We start from the raw sequence: 24,924 nt of genomic DNA, 5'->3' as shown, positions 1-24,924 counted from the left end.
TAGAAGTACTAAAAAATTAAATATATATTTAGCTATCGAGGTAATTGTTCTCTTATCGATTATTCGATTTGATGTGAATGAATTTTTAATTATACGTTAAAAGTATATTTTAGTTGATGTAAAGTTTCGCGAAAACCGTGGAAAAAAGCGATGTTCCCAATAATTCACACAAGAGACGTCAAGAAGTTTTTCATTGATCCCCCTGTGGGCTAATAAAACTTGAAGCAAGAGCCTCAACATGCTGCTAAATATATATCAAGAACCCCTTAGAAAAGAGAGAACCTCTTTTAGTCTTCTAAATGAAACCCCATGTTTGTGAAACTCGACTGTATAATATTCACCACAGAGGTCTTTTCAATTTTCAAAAATATAAGGCATTAAATGCAAACATTTACTCACATTCGCCTGCGCGTGTGTTGCAAAATAAATGCGATCTTTTTTTTTCTCTCTACAAAACAAACGTTATATTTCATCAGGTGCACTTAATATTGGCTATAGCTGTAAATTCACGCACTGTCGAATTTAAATTCAATATATTATTTGTATTTTAAAACTCGCCATAGTGAAATATGCAAAATTATGAGTAAAAAAAAGAGAGAGAGTGAACTATTGACAAAAGCAATACTAAAAAAAGCTGCGTTAAATTGTGCAGTACATTTATTTTTATAATACCTATTGCAATGGAACATTGGCAATAAATCCTTTTATTGGCCACATATAACGATTGAAGATTAAAATGATCGTGAAATGTAACAAATTGACGTAAACAAGATTTGGGATTAAAGTATTTAGAGATTTAGTTGTACCGCATATTGAAATCCTCATGCGGAGAGATAAATTAAGCGCTGGGCAGGTTTTCAAATTCCAATTTTTGATGAGTGGAATTCTTGTTTGAAAAGTATCTATATACAAACGTTATAATCTGTATGAGAAAATACCAAAGTGACATATTAAGACCTTATATAAAGTGTTTTAGCAAATTCAGAGAATGAAGTCTAAAATCGCTGTATAGAGTAACCGGTGGCGCGCACGCGTCTGCATGTTTAATTCATGGCAGACATTACTCATTCATTCATTCATTCGGTCATGCAGAAGCACTTCCGAGAAGAATGCCGTAACAAGTTTCGAGAAACGAGTATTTTGCTCATCCGGGCGCAAGTTCCTAGGCAACCGATTTGGTACTGCACCATGAAAGATAAGGGGTAAGAGGATTCAATTTGGAGTAGGATCAAGAAACTCCAGATTAAAAGAATTCCTTCAGACTTAATGCACTCACACACTATTCCCAATATTGCTCAGGTCACAATTAATTCAGTGTTCTTTTGACTTTGGGTAATTAAATGTCATATAAGCTTTGAAATTTTTTTCCTAGTTACTTCCAAGTTATTTACTTGCTAAGAAATAGTTTTAATATTCCACATTGGTATACATTTTTTTTTTCCCATGTTATTATCGTGTCTCTCTATTTTTCTTGACTTAACTCCTACTGAGATAACTTGCTTCAAGCATCCATGCCGTTGTCACTTTTTTTATTTTCAACTTTTCAATGTTAGTCATAACATAAACCGTCAAGATAATTTTCTCTTCTTTTTCCCATGTTTATATTATGGAACTTGTCTTATTTTTATTTTTTTTATTCCACACCCACTTATTTTGATATAAAAAAAAAATTTATGAATCAAATAATCGGATACAATTTTTCTGTAGAGAAAAAATTGGTCGATTTTGGCTTATGTGCGAGTTAATTTTAAAATAATCCGACTGTGAAAAAGGATAGAATGAACACATGAGAGGAAAGAGTGCATCAACCTTTGCAAGAGAAACAAAATCATATTCTCGATAAAAAAAAAAAGTGTATAATATTTGAAAGACGTATGTGGCGAAGTCACTAAGAATAAAGCTCATCTACCGCCCCTTTAAGGTTATTTATAAACGTTTGACACTCCTATACTGAAAACGCAGTTCTCGTAGGAGGTGTCGTTGAGCTTTTATACTATAAACTCAAGTCTTAAAGAATCAAAGTGTTTGTACCTAGTTGAATAAACGAGTCAAGACCCACGTATATACATACTTAGTTATAAATTCGTCTGCACAAGTGATTGATGGTCACTTATCTTGACTGAAAAGGAAGCCAATGAGATGCGACTATATTTTCATTTAGGAAAAAAACTTTTATTTATATCCTCTATTGAATAAAAAAACTAGGATTTCTTCTAATTCATATTCATCTCTAGAGAAAAAATGAAACTGTAAATTTAAATCTTATGGAAACTTTATGCTGCACTTAATTTAAATTCATTTTATTTATCACAGCCCTTATTTTATGTCCAATCAATGTCGTATTTATCAAGTCTCATTTTTCGCGAAAACTATTTACGATGACGCTAAAAATTATTTATTTATTTTTTTTTTATAAATTTTAAAAGTATATAAATTTCGGTCTGGTATTTTGTGTAGGCGCGTCTGCACACTTGATTCGGTTTTAATGGAATTGGTTGACACGAATTCAAGCATAAAGGCCAAAGCGTGGGACGCTCAACAGTTTAAATCAAAGGAGTATAAGGTCAAAACTGTTATCGCGATTATTACAAAAATCAGATTACTATAGGGAAAATTCTTCTTTAAAAAAAAAAAGGCGAATAAGGGAGCTTTAAACTTTAATAGATGTTTCTCTTTAATTTTTTCTTTTAAAAAATAGAATAATTATTAATAACTGATGATAATTTTAAAAATTAATCATCTGTTTAAAAATGGAACATTCATTAAAGTGCTTCCACTTTATTAAGAAATACAAAGCCCCCTCTTTTGATTTTCTGATATAACTGTCATACTTAATTAATCAAACAATTAATTAAGTGGAGCCTGGTAAATTTTATTAAGTTTTTCACTCATCGAGTGTCCACTTCAGTTTGATGAAGTAAAACATTAGCATTTTTATTATCTTTTTAAAAAAATACGATAATTTCAGAATTTTATATTAATTGGTACACACACGCTTATAGGTTATGTGCACGTATATATAATTTAATAAATTTACCGATTATAACTTAGCAATTTCTCATATATGATTACCATAAACCGCTTTCACATTGCATTAATTCTTATCTCTAAATGAGAAAACGCCACATTTATATTAATAATAATAATTCAATTTTAATATGTTTGTCAATAAATAAGTTTTAAACATTTTTTAATCAATATAACTAAAATTGAATATTTTTTCTTCACAATTTTATTTTTCTGACATTTTCTATTACTTTTTTCATATAACTTATATAATATTATTATTTTATAATAAAAAATTAAGTTGTCAATCGCAGAATAGAACAGAAAATGAAAAATCATATATATACATTTCTCTCATCAAATGTTTGAACCATTTTCGTGTATATACGATCTGATTATGTATATATATGCCCTCCAGGTACATAGAAAAATATGATTGAAATGAAAAGAAAATTTTCCAAAGCAATTTATAACGAACAACCTTTCTAAATTAATTAAATATCAAATCAATTATACGATAACAATATTTCATTAAACTTGTTCATTAAATACAATTTTGCAGTTCTCAATAATACAATTCATATATGTGAGTTTCTCTTCATCATAATGAAGCACACACGAACTAAATTAATTTTACATTCTTCAAATAATTTAGTTTATAGTTTCAAAAAGGTCAGACATATAAAAAATAAAATTCTGAACAATTAAACAAGAAAATGTCAACATCCAATTGATCGAACTTTGAACTTATTAAAATAAATTTTAAAATGTTTGACATTTATATTATTATATGCTAGAATAATAGATTTATGAAATGTTATTTAAAGAAAAAAAAATGCTTTTTAATGAAGCATATTCATTATATGAGTTGGAAAAGAAAATTTTCTAAAGATTTGAAGTATTTTTTTTAAAACAATTTGTTCTTCTTGTCAATGTGTGCGAGCACGAAATGTATATTTACATATATACAGTTCGCTCATCCAGAGGCCTATGTACATACTTGTGCTCTTAATGCTCGGTGCATCCGTTCAGCGAAGACCTTCGCGGAAGTGGGACGTGGAAAACGGAAACGAAGTCAAGCCGCCAGGTCGGCTTCGAGCGATGGAAAGGTAGTTTAATTAGTTTGTTAGCCTTTTCATTTAACTTAGTTTTTCATCTACTAAAACCACCGGAAGTCATTCTCCACTCTACCTCTTCTGAATGGCTAACCATTTTGGGCCCACTGCCAGAATCTTTAGTTTCATTTAATGTACAAGACAAGTATAAAAAAAGTACAAATCTTTTAATTCCATTTTTGTAAAATGTAATATTTTTTATACCACGCGGAGAAAAGTAGAGGTTTCTATAGCGTAGAACAATTGCACGCGCTCTATAGTCAGCGTTTGGTACTACTAAACACTTTGCATGATTTTTTACTACTTTTTGGTAAGAAACCAATACTTCCTTGCGATTATATTCGTCACTTTTTTCTGATATGCGACTGAAAGGCGCCAAACTTTCATATAAAGAACTACATATAGGAAAGTGCATTTTTTTTTAATACAACGCATTGTGCATCGCTGACACATGCAGCCGCGAATTCAGAATTCTGGCAATGGCGAACTGAATAATAAGCAGTTTGCACCCCCCCCCCCTCCCCCTTCTTTACTCCTTCTCGACCCCTATCTATCCAACGATGTGGTGTGAATCGTGTCGATGAAACCATTCTCCCGGGACAGTATGGCTTATGGATAAAGAGTTTTCGGGGCAGGGGAATCAGAACTCTGGCGCCCCGAGTAAAAAATCAATATCATTCCACCCTTCTCAATAGGGACTTTGCTGTCTAATTTCACCAACTGGAAAATCAGTCATTGCTCTTTGTTGTGATGTTATATCTTCTTCAAATTCACCAACGAATTTTTTTTATTTATATTCAAATTAGTAAAAAGTAACATATAATAGCATAATGGAATTTACTAATCTTGAAGACTTTTTTTTCTAATTATTATTAACATAAAGGATTTGATCAGCGTGAAATGTTTTTCTTATAAAAAAAAGCATATTTCTTCACGGTGCTTAGGTCGATTAAATCAGATATAGAGAAGACGGATATGCGCGGTTCAACGTGCGAAGAATAAATTCTTCACGCTTAGAATCAACGATCAGGCGCGTTGGTTGTCACGCAAAAATCGTTGTGTCCAGCTACCGATATTACACACCTTCGTGTGTCGACGCAAATTACATGCAAGAATATATGTATATAATGTTGAGTGCAACAGCTTTCCATGTTGATCATAAATAAAATAATATTACGATCGACGGTAACCAGTATCGCTAAAGCTTTCACCAACATATATATGAATAGAGAATTTCAACTTATTTTACTATGACTCATGCACGAAATAAATTACAGATAAATAATCCTTATTTTTATGAATCAATTAACCATGACTATCCTCGGATTATCAAATTATGTGATAATAAGGATTATTTATACCATTTTTTTTATTGTAACATTATTCTGTATATTCCAACAGTCAGAGTTAATAAAGTATAGAGGATTTTTCTTTTAAAAAAAAAATAGAATATATTTCTACTATTAATGCAACATTGACATTGTAACTTATGGTAATAAGTTAAAAGGTATTGAATGATGGTATTTAAATGCGCAAGGTAGTTTAGTATCGATTAGTCATGTTGATGTAGAGAGGATCAACACACGGTAATAATCAAACACAGAGAGAGAGAGAGAGCTAAGATCAAACGAAAAGCCGGCGTTTTAGTTGAGGATAATCCCATCAGAAGGATCTGCAAATATTAAAGACTATTCCTAATTTCTGAAATTATCAAAATGGAAAATTTTCCTAAAAATTCGAATTTTATTTGTAGCTCAAAATTACTTTTTTTAAAAATTGATAGAACTTATCAAAATTATACGCAAGTTAACCCTTTAAGGACCAAATGTACAAAAATTTTGCCTAAAGTTTGGCAATTTTTTAAACCAACTAAACGCATTAAATTGATTTAGAACAAAATTGTGATTATTCTGTCTTTACGAAGAGAAATACTAATCATTTGGGTCTGTTTGTTTTCCAGGAAAGGCAACAAAACAATGGTCCAATGACTCTTCAGGACTTCTGTTTCCATGTCCATAGGCTTGCAAATCGTCCCGTTAACAAGAATATAAATCCTTGTCAAGAACAAATTAAAGTGGTGGAATGCTTTTACATATGTGCTTCGACTTATTCAATTTTTTTTGCGGATTTAACAAAAGTAAAACTGCAAACGATTTTGAGGGTATTTAAATATTATTTGTCCCTAATATTTATGACCTGAAAAATTTGTTATTTCGGGAGTGTTCGAATTTATCTTAAACCGCGATCGACTTATATTTCCCAAGTTTTTAAAGTTTATTAAAATTCATTTTATGATTCTAACGTGTAACGCAGTATTTAATCAGTGTGCTACGGGAGTGTTCGAAATTCTTAAAATCAAGTGTGAGTGTTTTTTTCTCAAAGTGAAATGTGCAACTCCAGGATAAAAATCAAGAAATTATATGCTGCCGTCGCTTTACGTCGAAGGAATCTGCGATCGGTGAGTCAATGTTCTTTTTTTTATATAAATAATATTAGAAAATTTATACTAGATTTTTTAATCGACCTCTATCTGCACATTTTACGCTCTCATTAGATTTTTCAAAGTGAAAAGATATAAGTCTATAGTAAAATAGATAAAAAAGCAAATGAACTCTAATGCGTCATGAACAGGTGTCTTATGATTTATACGAGTGACCCGCATTACCGCTGTGTGACCTAAGACCAATAGAGATGGGAAACTAACATCATTTTTCAAACTTTCTCCCACTTGACACTTTTCCCGATATTCCGAGGAATATTTAATTTTTATTGCCATCTCTATATAATTGTATATAATTTATACACTTTTGTAATTAATTACAGACATTAGTTTCTTAATATTTTTATTGATATTAAAAAAAATTATAAACACTTTTAATATAAATGGAAAATCAAACAAAAATTCTTATCGATTCTATATTGAAAGTTATTATTTTGAAACATATATTTCTCTTGAATCGTTTGTCGCAAAAATGTTCTTTCGACATTTTTCAATTGAGCCACGCAAACCCTTGAAAATTTTATTTATCGTTATATATATATATGGATACTTGTATATTATCTAGAGAATATATATTTTTGCCTTGGCGCAAAATAATATCGAAAGAAAAATAACACACATGGATGCTAGAATAATAAAAAAGCTGCACTTCCCTTCTCTAAAAGTTTACAGCTTTCGTCGCTAAAGTTTTCAGTGCTTTTTCCATGTCCCCCTTCCATCATCACATCGTATTCCGCACACCATTCTCAGATGTTTCATATAGACGTGTATAAAAAAAAAAAAAGAAAGCAAGTCCCTGTCGCGTCCTGGGATTTGACTTGGCTCTTTCGTAATGACAACCTTTTTAAATGCAAACATTATTTTTTGTAACCGTTAACTAATCTTTTCATTTATGAATATATGAAAAGGTAAATTTTCCATTGAAAACATAATTTATTTCGTTAGAATTTGTGACAATTTTGTTGAATTAAATTTTCTATACTATGACCTCTGAGTCAAATAATATCTCGCAGAAGTGAATTGTCATGGAAGTCTCTTACAATAACCCATCCTGACTAACATGTAAGGCATGTTGACGAGTGATTATCGTATCTTCTTCGCTTACATTTCCACAATATTAACACGTAGAGTGTATATACATATACACTATCGATATCGGTTTGTGCTACCGCTGGATGAGACTGAAAACTGTCAAGTGTTGAGTGCAAAATCACATTTCCTTTTTCTTCAAGGTATATATCTACATGATTCATGAATCTTGTATACTTGTATTGCATTTCAATTGACGATTCTTTAGTGCATTATCGCTAAAATCATCATTAAAATTATTATGACATCGTTTAACATTCCTTTATATCAAAATGATTATATAAAATATAAATTTAGGTTATAAAATTTTTAAACCTTAATTAATAGTATATGTAATTTTACATTACTAGTTTATGACTCATTTCGCAAACTCTCATGCATTTAATTGTGAGCCTCTTGAATTTGCCCTGGAATAGGAAATTATTCCAATTTCAACAACATTGATTATTAATCGGATTCAAATTTCCGTTTTAAATTCAACTCGTTTCAATTTCATAATATCGAATAGACTGAGGGACTTATTTATGAATATTATAATTGAAAGGGCGAGGACTTATATACATTAAAACCTATAGGGATACCGAAAGGGTTATTAACTTTTTTAAATTAGTACTATAAAAATAGGTTAACAGTTGAAATTGTTCAATGTCGAATTTTTGCACAGAATTCTGTAAATCAACTAGAATCGCTAATTGGAACCACAGAAAATTAAAAGGCATTAAAATAAGCTGCAACGCTTATTATTTTAATCCAATTTTGCTTATTTTAATCCATTTTGGTATTAAAATAAACAAAATTGGATTAAAATAAGAAGCGTTGCAGCTTATTTTAATGCCTTTTAATTTTCTGTGACCTGATAAATCGAGTTTTTTCTTTTTTGATCTGACTCTCATTCTAGAATTACAATAGCAAATCAGTTCTGATTAGCGAATGGAAAAAAAATTCTTATTCTAGAAACGCCCTATCTCTTACAATTACATAAATTACAAAGTATATCTAATATTTTAATTTTCGAAAGTAAATAAATGTTTTTTCTACGTAAAATTTGAATGTAATATTTTTATTTAAATTCTATTTAATGAAAGCTAAATTTTTTTTATATAGAATTTGCACAATCTTATGTCATAATGCGCACACATGTTTAATTTTGAATCTCAAATGTTTTGTGTGATACAAAAAGACTAACGCAAGCACTATTTATAAGCAACTAGCGTGGGAGACTTGTCTTCAAATGGCAAGTAAAAAAAAGATTAGAATATTACCTTATTTTTTACTGAAACGTTTTCTCTAAAATCAAAATTTCTTTTTAATGATGAAAAATATTTATTTCTCTAGAATAAAATTACATCAATTATGTATGTTATAATAATAATGTTAAATTCCTGTAAAAAGAAAACATTTTTTCTGAATTTTAAATACAATTCATTAGATAGAAATAGCAAAATATGACAAAAAGAAAGCAAAGCAAAAGGAAACAAAGTTTGATAAAGTTAATAATTCAGTATGTGCGAGTTGTATTCAACTATATAGAGAATTTATTCAGATGAAAGTTAAGAAATAAGTAATAACTATTGAATGGTCATGTGATTCACTCCAAAAGACCGCAGAGTCTTGAATAAAATAAAATAAAACTGAAGACTGAAGCCAAAGTAACTATTATATAGAATCAATATCCGTCGATATACCTTCATGCAAGTTGAATACTGTTTCGACTCAATTGGCATGGGGTCTATTTCATTGTTTCTTTTCATGTACAAGCAGTACTCGTTTCTAAAAAGCCTTGTGTATATATTCCTAGAAATCTCCATTACACGCAAACGTTTACACATATATAAAATTCAAAAAAGAAAATCCCAATTTTTGAATAATACAAAATAGTATTGCTAAAATTTTAATGGAAGTAGTATATTTTATTGAAGCCACTCGTATCATTGATAGATAATGATTAATCTGTTAAATTTTAGGTTCTCCTACATTGACATATTTAATTATTATATCAAATAATCGAAATTTCAATAAATATCCCATTATTTAACATTGACATATATTGGTTTTTGGTGATGTAACGGATAATAAAGAAAAAAAAAAAACATTTCACGCATGCCAACTCGTAGAATTTATGCTGCGCCACACAAATACAGGGAAAACGACCATCAATACGTTCGTCGAACTATCAACGCATTTCCAATCGATCGTTTTAGACGAATTGTAGAGGTTAATACATGAATGGTCGATAACCCCCTTTCTCTCGCTACTGTCAGTCTACTTGCATGCCATTTCACATTTGAGAATAATTTTGTACGAATAAACTTTGTCTACATACGTTTTGCGAATAGAGGGCGATAAAATTAAAGCCAGTGCGGTGCCGACCATAATTCGATGGCCGGAAGCACGCTACAAGGAAGAAAGGTACGTGCGCGCGGAGATTTCACACTATCTTCCGCAAGAAACATTCTCCCTTGAAATGGATACCATGCAGAAAGACTAGACATAAAATTTACATAAATTTGCTTTTACATGTCTACTAAATATTCCTAAGGAAATAAATTTTTTCTGATACAGTTAGAGACAATTGTTAATATAAAAAAAAAAAAAAACAAAAGAATTATTTCTTTCATTGTTTTGTCGTACACTTTTACTTCTCGAAATAACGTTTCCGGTACCGGACACCATTAATTAAAGTTATCTAAAATGAATAAAAACTTATATTTATATTTTTCATGTTGAGATAACCAAATATTTATTTCACTCTCCAGCGGTATTTATTAAGCTCGCGAATAGATTCAGCCATATAGCCGGAATGATGACATAATAATTTACAATTCTCGGAAACGGCTGCTGCCTCTGCAACCTTGCCTCTCGTTTAAAATTCTTCAGCACGAAAAATAGATCATAAAACCTCGCTCAAATATATAAACGGATATTTGTAAATATAAAATTCAAAATGATATTTAGTTTTTTCTATACATTCTCATCGTAAAATTAAACTCGAAACAATTTTTTTTTGTAATAGCAAAACAACTCAATTGTATTGACAAGTACAGGAGATTGGAATTTAGAAATTGCATTATATTCCAAAGATTGTGCCTGTTAGGAATTCGCTTCTATAATAATTTATAACTGGGCGGGCAATGTCTGTTGGAAAAAGGGGAGTAATTTGCGAAATGAGAATTCGTGGCTAGATAAAAACTTCTGAAAGCTCATTCTTCTCTTCTAAGTCCATTTGGTTTTCTCTTTCTCTCTATATAGTCAGCATGCGGAAACCAGAGGCAAAAGTAAAACAAATCTTTCCGCGTGTTCGTTCAACTGGAACGATATCGCTAATTTCAAAACTGAATGAGTCAGAAATTTATATTTATAGTTTTCTATCTTCTGGCTTGTGTCATTTCCAAAATAGTCCTTGTTAAATAATGGGATACTATCATCCACTGTTGGATGAATTAAACAGGTATTATTGAAAAAAGAATTTTCAAAACGCTTTATTGGTATTTATTTTCCTATTGCGTCAACAAAATTGGTTTCAAGAATTCATTTTTCCTAATTTTAGTTGTGTCAACCAATCAAAATTTTGCAAAAAAAAAAAAAATGTTGGTTTAAATACGATTTTGTTACCATACGAAATTTTGAAAAGTGAAATGAGTCAATGGAACACCTTTTTGATATAAATTCACGAAAGGAGAATGAATACATCTTGATATGGACTTTTTCTTTCCTCGGTTGTCTCTCTCTCCCTCCCTCTCCCCCCCGCGTTCTCTCATTTTCCATCACACAAAACCGTTCCAGCGTTTGCCCCCGAGGATCTAGAATATGTATCCCTAGCGTGCTCATATTAAATTCGAGCAGTCACTCAGACCCATCCAGTAGTATTCGAGGAGCATACCCATACATGGCAGAGACATTCGTCAGTGCAACATGGCGATTCTCCCGAGACTGCTTGCTCTTTGAACTCCAGAGCGATCTATATCAAGAAGAAGCTGGAGAGAGAACAGAGCTGACGAGACACGCACTTAGTCAACCTTTTCAAGCAATATTCTTAATTACCAACTTATAGTCATTTGTTAATATAATATTATAACGTTTGCTTGAAAACATATATATAGGAAAAACATTGTTTTTACACTTTGATATTGAAAAAAAAAAATGAAAATCCTTAACAAAAGGATATCCAATTTCGATGTATATAAAATTTTTGATCATCATATTTATAAATTTTTCACTAGTCATTCTGCGGTGTACAGTGTCGAACAAGTTGCCGCATTCTATTCGCTTGATAAACGATGTCGCAATGTCAAAGGGGGTGAAAAATTGGACTGATAAATTGCTCGCACAATTTTTAACATCCATCATAACATCTATATCATAATCGAATCAAAAATTTTCCTCCCACTGGTATATACATGGTATAATCAACTTGTTTATTCGTTGTGTTATTTTTCCAATCTGTCAGATTTTGTTGCACTGCAAAATATATATGATTTATTTTTTTAAAAGTTTTCGTGTAGAAATCGCCCTATCAGAATTCTAGTACATTGTAAAAATTTTAGGTAGTTAACAGCACTAGGAGTTGGGAGTTCGATTTTTCGAGTTAAAAATCAACTCGAAAAAGGAATTAACGAATAGTGGAAGGGAGTTCAGTATCAACTCCCTTATGAGTTATTTTATAATGTAGAATCATATTCTTCAACTCGTGTAAGGAGTTAAAGTTGAACTCCCTTTGCTTTAACTCCCCAATGGGTGAGACTTTTATAGCATCCCCTGGAGAGTTGAAATTAAACTTCTTTTTTTGCAGTGTATAGAAACGCAACGCCTGATTAGGGCAATCAGAAAATATGGATTTCCTAATCAGGACGCGGCGTTTCATTCCTTAATAGGGCAGCCCGATCTGAGCCATGGTAACATTTCTGCATTGATGTCTTTTTTTTAGACACAATATGAAGAAAAAAAAAAGTAAAGAGTTTACTAATCCTCCTTCGAAAAGGACACGTGTACGTCCTTAAAAATCGTGACAAAAAAAAAAGAGAAAAACGATGATGCAGTTTGACGCCCTGAAGTAATCCGACCTCTAGGAGGTACTCACGTCCAAGTGATTTTTGCTTGAGGGGTCCATACACCATCGTGACGACTTTGCCCCACACACAAACACTATGAACCCATAAAATGTGTCTTAGTATAGGTGCATATAGAGAAAACGGAAAAGACGGACAAAAGAGAAGCAGCTGGGGTGATGACGTCACTACCTGTCTTACCGCCCTGGTAACACCCGGGGGTATGGGTCAGTCAATATACACAAAGCATGTTCCTTCTTTTTCTTTTCCATATGAAATGTATATAAGGTGCATGCATTTTATGGTCACAAATACACGAAACGTTTATATGTGTATAATAAATATATATCTATATATATATATATACACACTTGTCATCGAACCTGAGTTTCCTTTCGATGGAATTTATTCTTTTCGCTTCCAAGAAAAATTCAAAGTGCAATTTCAGCGCGGGAGTGTGTGACGCATTTTTTTCTTTCGATAAAAAAAAAAAAGTTAGTAGGATGGAAAAATGATCTAGGGCATTTTAAATTGTGTTAGGAATTTTAAAAAGCTATGTTAGTTAATATTTGTTAGCTAATTAAAAATTATAGCTAATATCAAATTCATTTTTCTCTGTTTTCCAAAGTTTCGCTAACCAGAGCTATGTAATAAGTTCGATGTTATTTAATCTGAGAGATTCGATCGATAAGACAAATGAGCTATAAAAAACATAATGTGAAGAGCTCTCTTGCCAAACCGCAAGATAACGAGTTAAAAACTTCTTATTGCCTGAGTACTTCAAAATAGAGAAATGCAATAATTTTTTATATTTTCTTTTAAAAAATTCTTTTAAATTTCGATTCCATTTGTTACAATTTATTATATATTACCATACTTACCTGCGTCTAAATAGAAGTGGTTAATTCCTCTAAAAGTTGATTTTCAAAAAATTCTCGTCTTGTAAAAGTAGGTTTTAGATATTTATAATAGATTATTCACAAATTAGTCAAGTACTTTAATTTTGCAATCTAGTCACTTGAAACTCAAGGGCCTTGATAAATTGAACGAGAAAATTGTATTTCTATTTTCTCGATTACTTCAAAATCCCATACCATATAGAAATTCTCAATATAATGATTATTCTAGATGACATTAGTTTGCGCAGAGAAGTCGTTGGAAAGCAATAAATTTTATAGGGAATATTTTATTTGCCCGAGAGACTGATTTCAAGTCAATGAGATACTCAAGTTGTAAATTGTCAATGTTATAGCCACAGGTAAAAGAAATTATGGATTTAATCTTACAGAATTTTCAACAACAATATTCAATACATTATAGAGTGGTGGCTTTTATCTTTGTAAAACTACTTAACAATATACTTCACGCAAAAAAAGGTCTATGAATAAGTTGACAGGAATGTTAAATATAAAGAGTAATTCTAAAAAAAAAAATTTTTTAGCATTTTACTCCGAAAATTTCATCACAATAACGGAATATAAATATCCCTTTCAAATTCGTCAAAAATAAATTCTATATAGCTCCGAAAAAGGCAAAAATACTCCTCTTATATTGAATTGATCCGCCTGTTCTCAAATTGTTTACAGTTGAGTCATCTCATTTAATCTCTTGTGAATAATAAGATTATATATATATAAAATGAACATCTTAAAGATGATTTAGATGTTTTTTTCCAATTAATATTACTGGAATTAATTAGAAAAATATAATAAAAATGTTGCGATAAATGATTTCTAATAAAAATATTTGTTTCTTTATTTCAGGTGAGTACCAAATTTTTGCATTCGTTAAAGGTCCAGGAAAATGCACGTGAGTGTAATATATTTAATATAATTATTATAACTAATATCTATACTGTGTCATTGAATGCAGGCTTCAAATAAAATTAGATTTAAAAAAAACAACTTAAAGAAATAAATGATAAATCAGATTCACCGCGTAACAAAAACAGAATGTAAGACAAATATAACCTCAAAATTTACTTGAAACCAGATTTATTTTTGGTTACGATCCGTCTTTATCAACTATACATACTCTATCTTCATCAATCAGTAAATCAAAACATTAGTCATTCCTTCTAAATATTCAAATTATATTAATAATAATTTATTAAAAAGAAACTCACCACTAAATTGAAATTCCCAATTTTTTTGTCTTGTTTACATCGCGTCTTTTCCCTGCCAATAATATTGGCTACAATAAAAAAATCACTTTAACACTTGAACTTAAACACAAAACAAAACTGTACATCCTAAAAGGGCACAAAAAAAAGAAAACGTATCACTCCCCCCTTTTCTCCCCTTCCTGGAATCGTTCTCGTCGTTTTAGTTAGGGTCTCGAAAATCGCACAGATTCACCATGGGATTTAAAAAAAAAAAATTATATACTTTGATAATTTCACAAAGGAAAATTATAAAAATAATAATAATAATTTCAGTTTTCTCTAAACTGTGATGGTAAAAAGTACTTTTTTTAAGTTATTTAAAGAATTAAATTGTAATTTTCAAGATATTTTGTTTCATTTATGTGAAAAAAATAGACGCAATATATTCCTCTGTAGAACGCGTTTGTGAGCAGACTGACTCTACTTGGGTCTCTGAGTTCTTGTGAAGAGGCGCCGTTGTGTTTACTCCCCCCACCCGCAGATCGCGCTCGTTGCTGGTTTTCCCTTTCCCCCCCCCTAACTCTTCTTTGCCCATATAGTTGCCCGGTCCGCACCCCCCCGCACCTTCCTGTGCCCGGGGCTCAGCTGTCCAACAGTGGTTCTCTTAGAAATGTCAATTATTTAAAAAATTTATTACAAAAAAAAAAAAATCATGATTCGTATATGCTGTAATTTTTGCTATTTTTCTTTATAATATTACTTGAATTATTGTGTGAAACATAAATTGTATTTCACGAGTCATTTTCTTCAATTTTTTTTTTTGAATTTGTATAATCAACTCTCGTGCAGTAGATGACCTACTAAAGGTCTATGACCTACTTTGCCCTCGTCCGCTCCTTCTGGACCGAATTATTGTTGATTAGTCATTATCTTTCGTTTATCTACAACTTTTACCCCCTTTAAGGGGTAAAATTGGTTAACTTATTCGTTTCTAAATTTCTTTGATTCAAATAGATTATATAAATATTTATTTGTATTAAATAATTTAATTATTTGAGCCAATTAAATGGTATTTGTTTCAAATAAATAATATAGAATTTGTTATGATATATAAATTTATAAAAAATTCATTATAAATTTTCCGCATTTATTCAAATGATAATTGAATATAATTTCTTCTGTGAATCATTTTCAACTCATCAAAATATCATTCATCTTTATAGAATGTGTATATAAGCACATTTATATGCAGCACATATATATTAAATAAATCTTGAATAATAGTTAATAAATTGCTTATAACCAAATGATTTGCTTCACTGAGTAAGGAATATATATTAATATTTAAAGTTAGGACATTTTTTTTTTTTTGTATGAAAACTTGAATAATGATAATAATGAAACGTGAATTTTAAACAAGTTTGAACAGTTTTTCTTATATGCATTTTAAGCACCTTAACACATATTTGGTTAAAAGACCTTGCTGATGATGTTACTATGTCGACAAGGACTCTCACTTGCGATATATGAGTCATTTTTGCCATTTCAATCGCTTGATTTTTCAAAGCTAATTATATTCTTTTTTTTCCGCATAACGATACTAATTTTCATTCAATGAATAATCACTTAAATACATTTCAAGTTACACTTTTTTTTCACTTTGTAAAATGACGTGACTTTAGCCATTTGTCCATTTTCACGCCGTAAACGGACATGACTTTAGCCGATTGTCTATTTTGACGCCGTGAACGGAAGTGCCTTTAACAGATTGTCTATTTTCACGCCGTCAAAAGACGTGGCGTTAGCCATTTGTCTATTTTCACGCCGTCAAAAGACGTGACTTTAGCCATTTCTCTATTTTCACGTAGTTAAAAGACGTGGCGTTAGCCGATTGTCTATTTTCACGCAGTAAAAAGACGTAACTTTAGCCCATTGTCTATTTTGACGTCGTGGACGGACGTGACTTTAGCCGATTGTCAAAAGACGTGACTTTAGCCGATTGTCTATTTTTACTCCGTAAACGGACGCGACTTTAGCCGATTGTCTATTTTGACGCCGTGAACGGACGTGACTTTAGCCGATTGTCTATTTTCACGCGGTCAAAAGACGTGACTCTAGTCGATTTTTGATTTTCACGCCGTTAAATTTCGTGAAATTAGTCAAATTTTTATAAGAAAAATTTAAACAAGAATTTCGTGAAATTATTTTCAAATAGAATTTAATAGTGAGATTTTCTTAAGTTTTTGAAAATTTAATGAAAATTTAAAATTCGCTAAGTTTTCAAACTTAAAACAAGTTTACATAACTCAAGTACATATATAAATGTATTGAAGAGATTGAGGTCTATATAAGATTCAGACAACTTCCAAATTGAAGTTCAGATTATTTATATAATCATTCGACTGTAAAATAGACACACTGCTCTTTATATTTTATGTATATAATTTCATGTCGAGACATTTTCTTTCATTTTATTTTTAATATAAAAATATTTGTGCAAAATTTCCAAACACAAAAAATTAGTTTTAACTATATATTAATCGGATGCACCTAAGTCATTGATAATTAATTAAAATTGTTAATAAAAAAAAAAATTGGTTCAAATAAATTTTTTCTCAGTGTATACAGCTAATGGAATTATTAGAAAAGATTACATAATCTTCGGTATTAAGGGTAATAGAATTAAATATATATTAAAGTTTTCAAGAAATAAATCTTCATTAAGATGAATCGATGTTACAATTTCCGGAAAGAGATTGATTGATTAGAGTTTAGTTTAATCTTAGTTCCTGTGGAGAGGGGGAATCTTGAGAGAATGTCCCAAAGTTGTGTACCTATATATATACACAAGTTTCTTTAGACATAAGGGAAACTGATGAGAATTCTAGAATCCTGTATATTCCATTCAATGAATTCTTTTACAAGTCTTTCTAAATTATCCTTTATTTTCTGATTAAAAAAAAGAAAAAGATGTAAATCTTGATATATCGAACATATAAAAATAATTTCTTTGAAAATGAATTAAAATTTTTTTTTATTAAAAAATATATATATTTGTGTATATAACAAATTGTATGATTCATTGCGAGTAATTTTGAACCTCTGTCGTGAAAGAATAATGTTTTTATTGGTTTAACGAGAAAAAATAAGGATTTATATTCCAACGAATTGTAATGTTGTTTGTTTTGTGGTCTTTCCTTTACTTCAAATATAACCAGGAGTCACAAATTACCTCGGTGTCGTGGTAATGAGACTCTTTGGATTCTGCTCACCTCCAAGCAACCCTCGACCACTATAATGTAGCTATATATATATAGGTACACACCAGAGTTTGGTATACAATGTTGTATAGGTATAGGAAAATTTATCATACTAAAAGAAAAATACTTTATGGTTATATAGATTCTTTGTTTTAAAGTGCAGACTTGACGCCAAATAATATTAGTTATAAAATTTTTTTAATTTAAATAGATTTAAATTTTATTTTAAAATTTCCACGAGAACAATTGAATTTTCGTTCGTGCATCACGATGACAAAAACAGTTGTATCTTTTTTCAATTTTTTTTTATAAAAACAATAAATCTTTCTACTTTTTCTTATGGGGAATAAATTTTCATTTTATAATTATTTAAAAAAAAAGTTACAGACATTGAATTTATTTTTGCTATTGCAATCTTAAAAAAAATATTACAACTTAAAAATAATTCCTTCCAAGTAGAATAGGATAGTTTTAGTTAGCCAGAAACAGTATTAAAATTTGAAATAAAAACTGTAGGATATTTGCTTAAAAAAAAAAGGTTCATATTCTAAATATAATAATATTAATTAATTAATTAATTAATTAATAATAATAATTCTTATTCTTATACTAAAACTCGAGACATAATTAAACGCTTTATGACTTTCAATGCCAAAGAAGTGAAACTCGAGTGATGTTTTATGCAAAAATTGAAAAGAATGACACATAGAATGCGTATATAAACTGAATAACTTGTTCGCGTTAAAAACCTCATATAAGAATTTTTTTTCTCTTTAAGAAAAATATGAAATATTTTATTAAGTTTTAATTGAATATAAAATTTTTTTGTTCTAGAAATAAAAAATTTTTTTTAAATTAAATATTTTTTCTCTTTTATAAGGAAAAATAAAGATTTTTTTTTTAAGTGCAGAAAGAAGAGTAGTATAACTTTTAGGTAGAAAATAATCTACCATTAAAAAAAAAATAGTGAAACAAAAAGAGATTAAGGGAAGGAGGCGAAACCAAACTTGCAATTGGAAAATTAATGGAAGCTCGTAGTAAATCTGTAAGGTAGAAGTTTACTAAAGCTTCTGTTGCGCCAATAAATAACACTACTTCCTTCTTTGCGGGATTCGTGACTTTTTGAAGAATAGTGAGATACTTAAATCTTTCATGTTTGCGCGATAAACAAATAGACGAAAAAATATAATATTATATTGTTATCAGAAAAATGAAATTGAGAAATTGTTTTCGATTCTTTTGAAAAATTTTCTATTTTAGACAATCGATCTTTAAAAAAAAAAATTAGCAAATAATTTGAACCATAAAAGCGGAATTTTTTTCTTCCTTTCTTTTTTTTTTTGAAAGAAAAAAAAACCGACAACTGGGCGCCGTTTGATTGGGAGTATCATAATGATAACGGTTACCGTTTATGGCAACGAAGTGTTTCAGGTCGTTATTGCACCTTCAGGAATTTTACTCGTGTTATACGATTCTTCCTCTTCCGTATAGTATCGTTTCAAAACCTTAAACCTTTTTCACCATTTCCTTTTAAGGTTATATACAATTCGAATTTTCAAATCGCATCAATTTATCTCGCAAGAATCCTTTTGCGCTTTTCTTCTAGAAATGATTTTGAGTCGCTATACTGATTTTAATTTTAAGTTCCAGGAAGTAGTTTTTTTTATTTGCAAAAAAAAAATTTTTTTTTTAATTTGCAAATATTTCTTTTTTTTATCAAATAGATCTCACCCTTATAATATTTGGAATTTATATTTAGGAAAATTGAAGGGTAAAATCGAAATATTTCCTGGGAACAATTTTGTACTCTTGGCACTAATCCAAAGCGTGTTTCGCTGCTGTCGACAGTTAACTCTCAATTCTATACATGTACGAATTTAGGACTTTCATACATATACTGCTTGCAAATTGCAGAAAATTGTTCATAAAATTAAATACTATTTTTATTTAAATTAGACAAGTTTTTACGTTTTCCGCGTATAAATAATGAATTTTTTTTAAAAGTATTTTTCGAAGAATATGTATTTCTCGAGTATTTCTATGTTTGATTAAATCAACTAATTTGATTATTTCAATTAAATATTTTTTTATATTATACGTTCAATAATTTTTGTTATCGAAATTTAAATTGAAAGCATTTTTTCTTTATGAAAAAAAATTATTTGATTCAAATAATTACTTGACTACTATCAAATAAATATTTATTTGAACCAAATAATTTTTAGTTGAGTCAATTAAATTTTATTTGTTCAAATATAGAAATTATTGATTTAAATATAGTATATTTAATTAAAATAAAAATTATTTGTTGTAAATAAATATTTATTTGATGTAAATAAATATTTATTTGTTGTAAATAAATATTTATTTGATGTAAATAAATATTTATTTGTTGTAAATAAATATTTATTAAAAATAAATTTTTTTTGCACAGTCAAGCAATCGATTATTTGAATAAAAAAAATTTTTTCACTGTATTTAATAAAATAAAAAAAAAATATAGTTGCAATAAAATAAATTGGGACTAAGAATATGTTCTTGCGTGCAGCAAAAAAAGAAAAAAAAACCTGGCAAATATTTTCATAAAACGGGCTTTTAAATGAGTGCAGAGTTGTAAAATGGTGAATCTAGAGATAGGACACGTTACCACTTCGTGGTCAACGGATTAACTTTATTCTGCCTTTACCAAGAAAATTGTATGTTTTATGGTGGCTTAGCAGAAATTGCATTTCTACGGTGCTTCACTGGGCACATACCACCTCATCAAACTTCGCTTGTATAGTTGAAAAAAATAAAAAAAATAAAAAAAAAAAAACATTTACCACATCGTGTTGGTGGAAATTTAAAATTCAAACCCGTAAATTTTATATTTAATTTTATTTTACATTGATATTTAATAAATACAAAAACAAATAATTTTCTTCAAATTTTATTTTGTTTAAGAAAAAATTTTCTTCGATTCTACAATTGAAGTTTTTTTTTTCAAATAATAATAAACATTTTATGTCGATATTATTGTACTTTCCGTGTTATTTAATAGTTTAAATTGAATTTTTATTGCGCAAAAAAAAAATATATAAACGAAAAGTATATATCCGTTTAGACATAAAGTTCTCTAAAAGTTTTTTTTTTTATGTCGCTTAATCTGCGCAACATTCCTGAGGGAATTGTTTTTTCATCGATGCGTCTTCTCGCTAGATTTCAGAATGAACGCTCACACATAAAGCTGAGAAATTCCAAATATTTATCAAAATTTGTCTTAATTTTCAAAAATTCGTAAAAATATATATTTTTTTTTTAAATCTCTTTTTTTAATATCTATTGTATCTATAATACAAAGTCTTTTCAAAAGAAAACGCATTAAAAAGTGCGTTCACAAAATTATATATATAGCATATATATGCTCCAGAGAATTTCACTGAAATTAAAAATCGATCCTTTCCAATCCAATGATGAAACAATTTTTTTTTGTCTGAGGATTATTTTTTTAAAAATCAAATATCTTTCATTTTTTTTTTTCATTCGTGTAAATAAATTGAAACCAAATATTTAAAAAAAAAAATTCATACACTTTATGGATTAAAAATACACACATTTATAGATTTTACATCTGTGTGTATATATCTCAAATAATACAATATTTTACATAGAAGAATATTTTCAAAATTTATTTTAGACTTTTCGATTGCTTTTTGTTTATTGTTTTTTTTCCTCAACTTTAAAAAAATTATTGTCGATTCAATGAGCTTCTGTATAATAATAATAATAATAATAATAATAAATGCACAACGCACACGCTAGCGAAATTAGAGCAAATTCATTGAAAGAATGTTAATTGAATATATGATAGAATGCAGCTCTATTGGCGTTTGGAACGAACCAGAAAGTTTTAATAGAAAAAAATTTCCTACCACTAAAGACAAAATTCTCTCTCTCTCTCTCTCTCTCTTTCTCTTCTGAATAATCAATTTGGAATTCGTGTATGCGGAATATTGAAAATCAATGTAAATATTATTTGAAAATTAAACAAGCAATTTATATAATATAATTGAAAATTTGCCAATATTATCAATTTTTTACATAAAATTTAATTCTCGCATTAAAAATTAATTTACAAATGATAAATTAATTTAATTTTCAAAAATTAAATTTACATAATAATTATTATATATCATGGAAAAAAAGTTTTAATTAAATACAACGAATATTTTTTTGATTTTGAGTAAATATCAGATTATAGTGTATATATAAAAAAAAGAATAAAATAATGAACATGAATTTTAATTGGTTATTTTGTCAGGACAATTTATTAATTAAATTCTAATTAGAAAAATGATCAATTATTTATCTCTCGAAAAAAGGGGAACAACATTCATTATATTGAAATGATTTAAAAAGATGATTAAAAAAAAAATACACACAAGTGGTAATTAGCAATTAAAAGTTACTGTCCAGGGCCTCTAGTATATATCAGGGAGAGGGTCGAAAGGATTTCCGGTGGTTGAAAAGCAGGACAGTTTTACTGTGTGAAGGGTTGGTACTCTGATAGCCCCAATAAGTCGTTATAGCGCTACTATCCGACATAGGACAGAAACTCCTCCTCCTCAGACTAATTGGAAATGAAACTCTAGAGTTGCAGATTTAATGAATGAAATATTGACGTTTCTCTAAAAAAAAAAATTTTTTTCATGATTCTCTCATTGTGATTATTTCATCTTTCTATTTAATTTTTCTTTTAGCTCCAAATTTTGAGAGCTAATCTTTTGGCTTTCAGTTACGTAAATATTTGTCGCATTTCTTCTTGTCTCGGAAAAATTGTCATTTTAAAAATTGAAGCAAAAATATAATTGGTTCATATATAAAGATAACGTTTCATTTTTTTTTTTGGGAGAAAAAAAATAATTTTTTTTATACTTTGTGTGCAGGCTACTTGAAAACAATAAGCTTGATGCTGCATTGTCGTTCTGTTTCAATTGTGACATTCCTTTCAACTGCAGAAGTTTAGGATAAATGGTCTTGTTCCACTTGAGCTCTTGGACCACATATGTAGTGTATATAGGTTCGAAATATTTCGGAATAGACAGTGTGTGCCTTTACATATTCATATGGGAGATGCTTTGTATGAGATTAACCACCCCCGATTCTTCTTTTTTTTTTTATTTTGCAGATACAATCCCCTTCTTCATGTACTTCAGTTTTTTTTTCAAATTACTTCTTCTTTCGTCTCGAGGATTTTTTTAAAATCATTATTGGGAATTTTAGTATTCGCAAAGAATCCATAAATCATTAATTTTGCTGTTTATATAGCTGAAATTAACAAATGTTAATTTAATTGAATTAGAAAGTTTAATATTCAATAATTTTTTTTACTCCAACTGTGATGATTCTGAAAATAAAAAAAATTGTTCATTAGTTATAAACAACAAAAAAAAATTTAATATTTTAAATAAAAAAATGTTCTTCTTGGTAAAATTTAAAAATTTTATATTCCGCATACATTTCAGAGTATAAAATCGTTGAGAAAAAAATGAAACTAATTTCTAAAAAAGTTGATTAATAAATTATGTAATAATTAAATATTTATAATTTAAAGTTGAAAATTAATTAAATTTTGAAAATTTTATGTGATCTTAAAATTCTGACCCAATAATTGATTTTTGATGTTTGTAGAACGAAAATTAGGGGAGGAAAGAAATTTTCGAGTAGATTTTTTTTTTTTTAGTGGATGAAACAACATATATATTATTTTAAGAGATTTTCAACATGGATTTATTCATCAGTGTTGCTAACGCGGCGTGAAATTCCGAAAAATTAACATTCCCGGTGTCACCAAGGGTGCCTTCTGAAGCATAATGCGAGTGCAAAGGAACTAAGGGTTGGCTCACGGTTGGCGATAGATAAGGGCCTCGCGATCAATATGCGCCAGCTACGCTCAGCCAGTAGCGTAGCTGGTTGAACACGTGTTCATCAAAAATGTGAATTATTCGCATTATTCATTAAAAAAAAAAAGAGCACACAAATTTAAAAAAAAACTGCCATTAAAGTACTTTCAAAAATTAAATTAATATTAAAAATAAAAAAAAAATTCTTTTTTTTTCTCATACTTTTTTTTATCTTCAATAAAAATTAATAAAAATTATTACTATTTCATATATATGTGAATAATAATTTTTCATATATATTATGATTTTTTAAAAACACCATATAAAATCGTACCTATGTATGTTGATGTAAAATATCCGCAGGCACTTTTTTAAATTAAAAATGGAAAGAATACCGACGACTTTTCATCTTTTATTTCCCACAGAAAAGAAAAATAGAATTTGCTGTGTAATTTTTAAAAATATTACTGATTTTTTTTATGGTGAATAATAATTCCTTTTTTTGTCAAAATTTTTCTATAATTTTTGTGATAAATACATATTAATTTATGCATTTGCATTTTATGTACTTATTATTATATTAATTGAAAGAAAATAAATTTTTTAATTAAAAAATTTTTAATTGAAAAATTCCAAAAGTTTTTTTAATTTAAAAATTTAATCAGAATCAAACTAGATTTTTTTTATCAAGTTTAAAAATTTTACAACGTAAAAGAAAATATATATTTAATTACTACATTTTATATTAATTTTATATCAAAATGGCAATGGAATTTTTTTTTTAATTTTAAGATTAATAATAGATTTTTAAAATTATTTAATAAAATAATTGTGAACTTTTGTCAAAAGCGGAATGCTCGACTTCAAAAGAAAGCTCAATATCTTTTATCGGAATGTCTTTTTATACGTCAATTCGGTTTCTT

At 28.8% G+C, this 24,924-nt stretch overlaps 1 protein-coding gene and 2 long non-coding RNA genes across 5 annotated transcripts in view; 1 reads left to right on the top strand and 2 right to left on the bottom strand.

Annotated features, from left to right (window-relative positions):
• LOC127282765 (uncharacterized) overlaps positions 1-6,573 on the top strand; it is a 49,022-nt gene extending 42,449 nt beyond the window's left edge. Inside the window, exon 5 of the long non-coding RNA XR_007843243.1 lies at positions 6,082-6,573. This is a non-coding gene — a long non-coding RNA (uncharacterized LOC127282765). The remainder of the gene's footprint in view (positions 1-6,081) is intronic.
• The window catches only part of LOC127282752 (ankyrin repeat domain-containing protein 50), a 56,443-nt gene extending 41,094 nt beyond the window's left edge, over positions 1-15,349 (bottom strand). For 2 of the 3 annotated variants that reach the window (XM_051307224.1, XM_051307225.1), the window contains exon 1: positions 14,881-15,348. The gene's annotated coding sequence lies outside the window, so the exon portion shown is untranslated. Of the gene's footprint in view, positions 1-14,880 lie in introns of all 3 variants that reach the window. The other variant, XM_051307226.1, reaches the window with a different exon arrangement.
• A 7,640-nt stretch (positions 15,350-22,989) lies between these two features.
• On the bottom strand, positions 22,990-24,507 carry LOC127282768 (uncharacterized). Its single transcript, XR_007843246.1, has 2 exons — positions 24,336-24,507; positions 22,990-23,505 (listed from the first exon to the last, which is right to left on the bottom strand). It is a non-coding gene; the product is annotated as an uncharacterized LOC127282768 (long non-coding RNA).
• Positions 24,508-24,924: the final 417 nt, after the last annotated feature.

This window comes from Leptopilina boulardi, unplaced genomic scaffold (assembly GCF_019393585.1).
Source record: "Leptopilina boulardi isolate dan_hultmark-lab unplaced genomic scaffold, ZJU_Lbou_2.1 LbouV2_302, whole genome shotgun sequence".
NCBI classification, from domain to species: Eukaryota; Metazoa; Arthropoda; class Insecta; order Hymenoptera; family Figitidae; genus Leptopilina; species Leptopilina boulardi.
The sequence above is the reverse complement of the archived record's forward strand: the minus strand, read 5'-3'. Positions and strand labels throughout refer to the sequence as shown.